This window comes from Coregonus clupeaformis, chromosome 26, assembly GCF_020615455.1.
Source record: "Coregonus clupeaformis isolate EN_2021a chromosome 26, ASM2061545v1, whole genome shotgun sequence".
Taxonomy (NCBI): domain Eukaryota; kingdom Metazoa; phylum Chordata; class Actinopteri; order Salmoniformes; family Salmonidae; genus Coregonus; species Coregonus clupeaformis.
The window spans coordinates 49,085,638-49,096,214 of NC_059217.1; the positions used below are offsets into that span (position 1 = coordinate 49,085,638).

Below are 10,577 nucleotides of genomic sequence, written 5' to 3' on the forward strand. Positions count from 1 at the left end.
TGGATGGATGGATGGATGGATGGATGGATGGATGGATGGATGGATGGTTTATTTGAACAGTGAGAGGCAGAATAACAACAACAAAATCCAGAAAAACGCATGTCGAAAATGTTAGAAATTGATTTGCATTTTAATGAGGGAAATAAGTATTTGACCCCTCTGCAAAACATGACTTAGTACTTGGTGGCAAAACCCTTGTTGGCAATCACAGAGGTCAGACGTTTCTTGTAGTTAGCCACCAGGTTTGCACACATCTCAGGAGGGATTTTGTTCCACTCCTCTTTGCAGATCTTCTCCAAGTCATTAAGGTTTCGAGGCTGACGTTTGGCAACTCGAACCTTCAGCTCCCTCCACAGATTTACTATGGGATTAAGGTCTGGAGACTGGCTAGGCCACTCCAGGACCTTAATGTGGTTCTTCTTGAGCCACTCCTTTGTTGCCTTGGCCGTGTGTTTTGGTTCATTGTCATGCTGGAATACCCATCCACGACCCATTTTCAATGCCCTGGCTGAGGGAAGGAGGTTCTCACCCAAGATTTGACGGTACATGGCCCCGTCCATCGTCCCTTTGATGCGGTGAAGTTGTCCTGTCCCCTTAGCAGAAAAACACCCCCAAAGCATAATGTTTCCACCTCCATGTTTGACGGTGGGGATGGTGTTCTTGGGGTCATAGGCAGCATTCCTCCTCCTCCAAACACGGCGAGTTGAGTTGATGCCAAAGAGCTCGATTTTGGTCTCATCTGACCACAACACTTTCACCCAGTTCTCCTCTGAATCATTCAGATGTTCATTGGCAAACTTCAGACGGCCCTGTATATGTGCTTTCTTGAGCAGGGGGACCTTGCGGGCGCTGCAGGATTTCAGTCCTTCAAGGCATAGTGTGTTACCAATTGTTTTCTTGGTGACTATGGTCCCAGCTGCCTTGAGATCATTGACAAGATCCTCCCGTGTAGTTCTGGGCTGATTCCTCACCGTTCTCATGATCATTGCAACTCCACGAGGTATGATCTTGCATGGAGCCCCAGGCCGAGGGAGATTGACAGTTATTTTGTGTTACTTCCATTTGCGAATAATCACACCAACTGTTGTCACCTTCTCACCAAGCTGCTTGGCGATGGTCTTGTAGCCCATTCCAGCCTTGTGTAGGTCTACAATCCTGTCCCTGACATCCTTGGAGAGCTCTTTGGTCTTGGCCATGGTGGAGAGTTTGGAATCTGATTGATTGATTGCTTCTGTGGACAGGTGTCTTTTATACAGGTAACAAACTGAGATTAGGAGCACTCACTTTAAGAGTGTGCTCCTAATCTCAGCTCATTACCTGTATAAAAGACACCTGGGAGTCAGAAATCTTTCTGATTGAGAGGGGGTCAAATACTTATTCCCCTCATTAAAATGCAAATCAATTTATAACACTTTTGACATGCGTTTTTCTGGATATTTTTGTTGTTATTCTGTCTCTCACTGTTCAAATAAACCTACCATTAAAATGATAGACTGATAATTTCTTTGTCAGTGGGCAAACGTACACAATCAGCAGGGGATCAAATACTTTTTTCCCTCACTGTAGATAGATGCAAGAGAGAGAGAGAGAGAGAGAGAGAGAGAGAGAGAGAGAGAAAGGATGGAGAGAGAGATGTTTATCTCTGTCTGAAACCGTTCAAATTGACCAAGGGTCTGCCTGTAGGGAGGATACACACACACCCTCCTTGAGCTGTGTGTGTGTGTGACCTGGTCGTCCTTGCCCATCTGCATGTTTGTGTGAGTGACGCTGTATTTCTGGCATCTGTTGCTTTCAGCAGGAGCTTAGACACACACACACACACACACACACACACACAGGGGTCGTGGGCAAAGGGCGAGGACAGGAAGGCAGTGAATGTACTGTATAATGCTGACAGATCAGTCAGTTAAACCGTACAGTGTGTGTTTGTGTTTGAAGACGACCAGGGACACTTGTTGTGCAGAGCGTTCCTGGTATGAGACCAGGTCAAGACAGGGATGGGATGGGGGACCTACTCTCTTATATTTATTTGATTTGATTTTACCTTTATTTAACTAGGCAAGTCAGTTAAGAACAAATTCTTATTTACAATGACGACCTACACGGGCCAAACCCGGACGACGCTGGGCCAATTGTACGTAGTTATTACCGTGGGGAGCTAACACAAGTCATCAGGTGTCAGGCAAGGTTATCCCGCAACCATAGTTCACTGAACCACCTCTGTTACTGTGTTGAAATCTCTTCTAGTGTTCGGAAGTCAGACTGGCTCCCTTAATTGAGCCTCAATGTTTATTTTTACTGTAGTGTGGGAAGACCACGTTACTGCCCATACACACACACACACACACACACACACACACACACGGACATACACACACCCTGTGTGTCATTGATGCGCCTTGTGACCACTGATTTGGTTATAGGAGCCACATTCCAGTAGGGATTTGGAGAAGGATCCAAGGTGTGTGTGTGTGTATTAGAGGTGTGCGTGTGTATCAGAAATGTGTGTGTGTGTGTGTTTGAGATATAGTTGTTGGCTTATATATGAATATAATTTTGAGGTACCTGGTTTCTATAGTAACAGAGATGTATACCTGGCTGGTTCCCATAGCAACAGACATTGTGAGCCTGTCAGGTGTTAAAGGGGTTAATTTCAGGTAGATTATAAAATTCAAATATATGTTTGAGATGATAATGAGATTTAAACAGAAAGAGGATGATGCTGTATGATAGCTAATGTATAGCCCCACCGCCATACACACACACGCATGCACGCGCACACACCCACACACGCACACACACGGTTCAATAATACAATAACACAACACAAAGCACATCATACACAAAAAAACAAATGTAGCCTGGCCTACTTCGACAAGAATATAGCCTGCCCTAATCTCTGAGCTCTGACTCAGTGTGACTCATTGACAGGTCAATATGTATATTAAATGGGTTAATATGTGTATGCGTGCGTGTCACTCCATACAAATTCCCGCCCCAGTTTGCTCACGGGCATGCTGCTCGTTCTCTCCAGGAGCTGTCACTTGTCTCTCTCTCTCCCCCTCTCTCTCACACTGACACACAATACCACACACACACACACACACCGAACAGCTCGAGCCCCAGTGGAGACGCTGCTGAGGCTCAGCTCGCTCCACCGACAACACCAAATCACGTTCTGTTCTTCTCTGGCGGAACGGACCGACAACACCAAATCACGGTCTGTTCTTCTCTGGCGGAAGCCGAGAGCGAAAGGCTTTTAGGATTCTACCTATCGCGGACGATATGTGGAGCTGAACGACCGGTCGTGACGGAGGACACGAGGGGAAATAAAAAAAAAAGAGCGAAAGGGATAAAAGAAAAGGTAGGCTACGCGTGCGTTATATCTTATTTGCAGTATTTTCGGTACGAGCCGAGTTTTACTGATCGCAGTGTGTGAGAACCGCGGGAGGCAGTTAAAATGTGTGTGTTTTGCAAGTTTTTGTTGATAGTTGAGTCGAGTCGCAGTGTTGGTTGTAGGCTAGGCTACTTCCATTGGCTATAAAGCCGCTTGAGTTGGTGTGTGGGTGTGAGAGTGTGCTCTGATAGTGCTGGATCATTGGTTTGGGTTGGGATGGGCGGGGGGATAACCTCTACTAAACTAAGACGTTTTGAAACGGATTTCTACCTGAACTTGACCAATAATGACACACATGTTAGTTTCTATTATAATCTGCATGACAGTAGACTATATATCGTGCCCTACTGAACGTAGCAAAGTGCCCATTTGATGCACTGAATATACAGGCAAAAACGGAATATCTTAGTTGTTGCTTATATTTTGCCATGTTAGACTATTTTGTAACACTGTTGGTAGGGCACCGAGCTACCTACATAAGGATTCCTAAACACGTTGATAACCATACATAAGCACTGCATAATCATTTAATAGAGAGTTGGTTGACATTGACACTGCTTATGAATGTGTTATGGGTTATAAATGTGTTATGAAGTCCTTTTGTAGGTAGCCTTCAAATAATGTGCGACAGACAGAGAATATCCCTCCCATCTTTCCCTAGAGGTCCTTTCTCAACACAGACCTGGAGGTTTTCATCCTTCACTCATAATCAGGGATTCAGACCTGGGACACCAGGTGAGTGGACTTCAAGTGTCCGCCCTGAGATTGGAAGGTTGGGGGTTCAATCCCCTGTTGAGTTATACCAAAGACTCTAAAAATGGGACCCAATGCCTCTTTGCTTGGCAGTCAGCATGAACCAAGGAGATGGATTGGGGCGTAAACTAGTCTCGCGTGGCCAGGCTTCCAAAATCCTGTCTAGTTAGAAGCCTGTTTCTGAGGCTTAGGGGTAATCAAGCGATAAAGTGGCGTCCTGTCCAGCGGGTGTAGATCAAGCTGCTTTCCTACAGAATAGGAGATAGGCTCCTGCTGTACTGGCTCAGACAAGGCTACTTACTGAGACAGAATGTAGCAGATAGAAATGTCATGAATAGATCTGACATGATGCCTTATGTAATGGAGGTGCTTCTCTGTCACCCTGTGATACATCCTGTTAGTTCCTGGGGGGAGGAGTCAGTCACAGGGTCTCCCCTCTGGAATTCTCCCAGAATAGACCTGGAACACACACACACACACACACAGGCACACGCATACACTCCCATAATGCTAATTTTGTGCTATCTAGATTTTGCTGTATAGTTCTGTGAGTGGACGTGGCTTTGGGGTGTGTGTGTGTTTGAAAGTGTGTGTGTGTGTGTGAATCAGAGATCTGGTAAAGCCGTAACTCGACCCTGGCTGGATAGACCGACGCTTGGACTGCCACAGAGACCAGTCTGGCAGGGCTGTGGTGTGTGCGTGTGCGACTCAAACAAACACACACACACAGTCAGCCAGACCACAGAGGCAGGGGAGGAGACAGGGGATGTATTGCTGTGGGGGAATGACTATTCAGATGATCACTACTGGGATTCTGAAATAAAGATACTGTTATATACCAGTACTATAAGAGTTATGATGTGATATAACATTCAGACAACATTGCCCACCCTTATCCCACCGTGGCCTTGTGGTGTATTAGAGAGTGTGTTCTGTTGGTGAGAGTGTGTGTGTGTTTTGGAAAAGTGCTTGTTAGGGTCCAGATTTCTCACAGTTCTTTATAGAGGTGCGTCTTTTCACAGACAGTTGTTGCTCTGGGCAGTGTGTGTGTCTGTGTGTGTGTGTCTGGGTGTGTGCGTTGTGTGTGTGTGTTGTGTGTTGTGTGTCTGTGTGTTGTGTGTCTGTGTGTGTGTGTTTGAGTTGGAGAGTGTCCATTTCAGCCGTAGGTGACGGAGGATAGCGAGACTGTTTCCATATTGCTGAGACACAAACACACACACGTGTCATGCGTGATTCATCTATTGAGCAGGTCTAAAGATGTGTTAGGGTGTGTGTGAGATGTAATTGGTGAGAGAACAAGGAAATTTGGACACACACCCTTCAGTTCAAGTCAGGGCAGCTTTAATGAGTTAAGTCCTTCTGTGTGTGTGTGTGTGTGTGTGAGAGAGAGAGAGACAGAGAGAGAGAGAGAGAGAGAGAGGACTACCTGTGATAAGAGTTCTCCTGTCTGGACTTTCCCCTGCAGTCAACCTGTGGTTCTGGACTGGCCTACGCCCCTGAACACACTCACATACACACTGGCCTACGCCCCTGAACACACTCACATACACACTGGCCTACGCCCCTGAACACACTCACATACACGCTGGCCTACGCCCCTGAACACACTCACATACACACTGGCCTACGCCCCTGAACACACTCACATACACACTGGCCTACGCCCCTGAAAACACTCACATACACACTGGCCTACACCCCTGAACACACTCACATATAAACTGGCCTACGCCCCTGAACACACTCACATACACACTGGCCTACACCCCTGAACACACTCACATACACACTGGCCTACACCCCTGAACACACTCACATACACACTGGCCTACACCCCTGAACACACTCACATACACACTGGCCTACACCCCTGAACACACTCACATACACACTGGCCTACACCCCTGAACACACTCACATACACACTTGCCTACACCCCTGAACACACTCACATACACACTGGCCTACACCCCTGAACACACTCACATACACACTTGCCTACGCCCCTGAACACACTCACATACACACTGGCCTACACCCCTGAACACACTCACATACACACTTGCCTACACCCCTGAACACACTCACATACACACTGGCCTACACCCCTGAACACACTCACATACACACTTGCCTACACCCCTGAACACACTCACATACACACTTGCCTACGCCCCTGAACACACTCACATACACACTTGCCTACGCCCCTGAACACTGGTGTATGTACCTTGAGATTGGTTACAATGACGACACAACAAGTGGAAAGGCTGTGAGAAAGAGAGAGAAAGAGAGAGAAAGGGAGCGAGAGAGAGGGAGAGGGAGCAATAGATTGATTCCCATCTCATTGACTGGCCTCATTGTCACTTTGACAGCACTGGGATCTGTTGCCTCTGGAATGTGTGTGTGTGCGTGTGTGCGTGTGTGCATGTGTGTGCGTGTGTGTGTGTAATGAGTTAATAGCTGTCCTCAGTGGCCAATTTCCTCCTATACACTGGCTCTCTTTGTCCGTCTGTCCGGTACACACACACACACTGGCGTGCACACACACATGCACACACTCACATGAACGCACTGCCACACTATCCTGGATCAGGCATTCATCCAGCAGTGGCAGAAGATGACAGAGAGAGAGAGAGAGAGAGAGAATACAACCCATATTTATGTTGATTTATTTTCCCTTTTGTACTTTAACTATTTGCACATTGTTACAACACTGTATATAGACATAATATAACATTAGAAATGTCTCTATTCCTTTGGAACTTGTGTGAGTGTAATTTATACTGTTCATTTTATATTGTTTATTTCACTTTTGTTTATTGTCTATTTCACTTGCTTTGGCAATGTAAACATATGTTTCCCATGCCAATAAAACCCCTTGAATTGAATTGAATTGAAGAGAGAGAGAGAGAGAGAGAGAGAGAGAGAGAGAGAAAGCCGAAGGATGAAGTGAAATACAGAAAGTGAGAGAGAAGAACTACTCCATTGTATAGTGTAGTGTAGTGTTAGTGTGTGTAGTGTGTGTTAGTGTGTAGTGTAGTGTGTGTGTGTGTTAGTGTAGTGTAGTGTGTCAGTGTGTAGTGTAGTGTATGTGTGTTAGCGTAGTGTGTGTGTGTGTGTTAGTGTAGTGTAGTGTGTGTGTGTTAGTGGCTCAGTGACAGCATGAATGGGAGAGGAATTCAGGAGGAGTATTTTAGACCGAAGCTAAAAATGTTTTATTGTTATTTTTCCCTCTGGCCTCAAATCAGTAAATTGTCTTTCCGGAGAGCGCTTTGAGAAGTGCTGCTGCTGTGTAAATAAAGACTATCTGGAAACTTTCCTCTACAATCGATTGAACACCGGCCTTAGGGCCAATGCTGATGTCGGGATTTATTGCTAAGCTTTCGGTCAATGGGGGCCATTTGTGTGGATGGGGCCTTGCCACTCTATAGGAAATTTCTTTGTTCTCTGTAGGAACCGAGAGAGATGGGAAAAGGGATTCGGAGCTTTTGTGAGTGTGTGTTGACATTTTAGTGGTGAGAATGAGTTCTTTACCAGACTGACTGACAGACCGTGTGTTGGTGTGTGGTGTGTTGGTGTGTGTGTGTGTTGACATTTTAGTGGTGAATGTGGGTGGACCATGCGTATCTGAAACAGATGAAATAGTTATGAAGATAAGAGGAAGAGAGAGGGAGAGAGAAAGAAAGAAAGTTGGAGAGAGATAGAGAGCAAGAAGTCTGTTTGTGTGTTTGTGTAGTTAGTGAGTGTCACAGTTGAACACAATGATCGGTGCTAGCAGAGCTAAGTACTTTAACATATGATAACAGATGGAGGGAGGGAGGGAAGAGGAGGGAGGGAGGCCCTCCTCAGGGAGAATATGACCACCCCTCTCCCCCCTTTCTTTCTCCATTCTCTTTCCCTCTTTCTCTTTCGTCCAGTATCAACCCTCTCCACCTCCATCCATCTCTCCCCCATGGCTGACTTTTAGAACTCTTTCTCAACTCTCAGTCTTCTCTAGACAGTTCCAGGACTAAACTTTGTCACCCTCCCTCCATCCCCCACTCCTTTCTGCGTCTTTCTCTTTTTCTCCCTCTCCCTCGCTCTCCCTTCCTCTCCCTTGCTCTCCCTCCCTCCCTCCCTCCCTCCCTCCCTCCCTCCCTCCTCCCTCCCTCCCTCCCTCCCTCTCCCTCCCTCTCCCCCTCTCCCTCCCTCTCCCTCCCTCTCCCCCCCTCTCCCTCCCTCCCTCCCTCTCCCTCTCCCTCCCTCCCTCTCCCCCCTCTCCCCCCTCTCCCTCCCTCTCCCTCCCTCTCCCTCTCCCTCCCTCTCCCTCCCTCTCCCTCCCTCTCCCCCTCTCCCTCCCTCCCTCCCTCCCTCCCTCCCTCCCTCTCCCTCCCTCTCCCTCCCTCCCTCCCTCCCTCCCTCCCCTCTCCCTCCCTCTCCCTCCCTCTCCCTCCCTCTCCCTCCCTCTCCCTCCCTCCTCCCTCCCTCTCCCTCCCTCCCTCCCTCCCTCCCTCCCTCCCTCCCTCTCCCTCCCTCTCCCTCCCTCCCTCCCTCCCTCTCCCCCCCTCTCCCTCCCTCTCCCTCCCTCTCTCTCCCTCCCTCTCCCTCCCTCTCCCTCCCTCTCCCTCCCTCCCTCCCTCCCTCTCCTCCCTTCTCCCTCCCTCCCTCCCTCCCTCCCTCTCCCTCCTCTCCCTCCCTCTCCCTCCCTCTCCCTCCAGTGGGAAAGTATGTAGTGAGCATCAGAGAGAAAGTGGAAAAGAGAGAGATGATAGAAGGAGAGCGGTTGTAAATCGAATGAGTCCCAGGGGGTGTGTGTGTGTGTGTGTTTGTGTGTGCACTAAAGCAAGGACAACACACACACACACACACAGTGGTGTTCAGACTGGCTGGCGAGATAGAGGCTGCAGAGCTGTGGGCCCGAGACCAGACAGCCCACCTCCATGCTATTTCCTGCCAACGCTACACGCAACAGACCCTGCTATGTCCAACCTCAACCGTGTGTGTGTGCCCGGGGATAAACAGGGTAGTCTGATATCAGTTCCATTCTTTCACCAGTGACGTGATTCTCCAGCTATGCGTCTGATCTCATTCCCGTCAAAGATCTGTGTGTGTTTTCAACAATCAAAGACATACCTGCACCTGTAGCCAGTAACTCTAGTATGAGACGTGTCCAGATCTTTATATTGAAGAGATGACATGTAACTGGAGAATGCAGACTTTGAACTGTAATCACAGTTAAATCAACAGGGGACACAGTTCACATTATAATACTGTTGAACGAGAGAACAGAGCAGCCATTCAAGCCTGTTGAAACGTGTACTTACTGTAAGTGTGTGTTTAGGGTGTGTAGGTGTGTATTTGTGATGTGTGTTTAGGGGTCAGAGGTTGGCTGGAGTGTTTATGTGATGCGGTCCTTTATGATAGACTGTAGAAAGGGTTATCTTAAACGGAGTGGCTGCAGATCCGACTTTTCCCGGACTTTTCTTCCTGACACCTAAAGGTCCGAGAGGTCCTGCACATGTGAGGGATTCTCTACGTAGATTATTTACATAGCTGCTGACCACCCTTCTGACGTTTCCCCCTCCTCCCTCCCTCCCTCCATGATCACACATCTTTGTCTGGTGTAGTCTACAAACTTTGACATGTTGTACAACGGACGTGTTTGTCATGTTGTACAACAAACGTCTTTGTAGGCTATTGGAAACACAAGCACAACACAACTAGGCAGTCTAAAGGCTTCCGCATGCTTCCCAGCTGAAACGGTTTGGAAGAGTTTGTGCTTATATTATGACAACGTTTTGGACTTTGGTAAGAGTTTTTTCAGCTGTTCGGGCACGCAAAACATTTTTCTCAGCAGTAGGGATTCTGCAGTGAAGTCTTTGTTGTCGTTCAACGAGAGACGGCTCATTTTCATGCACATGTTTTCATTGAGAAATACTGCACCAAACGTCTTAGATGTAAAATTGCGCGACTAAGTACTCCTTGGCAAAAACGGCAAAATTAATGACAGATTTCTTGAGTTATCTTAGATGAATTCGGACTATTTTGAGGCATCTCTAAATGGCATCTCAAAATGGACAAACAGTACTATTACCATTTTTCAAGCGAAGGTGAGCACGAGTTTGGCTAGACGCCAGCCGAACTGAAGCATGCTGACGCCTTAAGTAGTGATTTCATGTTCTTTTTTCATAAGGGAGTAGACCTAGATGCAGCTACTTAGGCAGCATATCAAACACAAGCAGGCCAAACAGTGGTGCTCAGGCAGGTGTAGGCCAGCTTGTGTGGGTGTGTCATGTCCTTGTACGCCTGCCGCTCCGTTGTGTTTAACCCTCGGGTGACAGAGGTAGGAGACTCAGTCCAAGAACTGTGGGTGTGTTTGTGTGCTTTGCCCTACAGCTCCAGAATCAGTGTCTGTCTCTGTGGGTGTGTTAGTGTGTTGGTCCTC

The 10,577-nt window shown here is 47.6% G+C and overlaps 1 protein-coding gene across 1 annotated transcript in view; it reads left to right on the forward strand.

The window, feature by feature from the left end:
* Positions 1–3,066: 3,066 nt before the first annotated feature.
* The window catches only part of ppp2r3a (protein phosphatase 2, regulatory subunit B'', alpha), a 38,736-nt gene continuing 31,225 nt past the window's right edge, over positions 3,067–10,577 (forward strand). The window contains exon 1 of the mRNA XM_041904320.2: positions 3,067–3,364. The gene's annotated coding sequence lies outside the window, so the exon portion shown is untranslated. The remainder of the gene's footprint in view (positions 3,365–10,577) is intronic.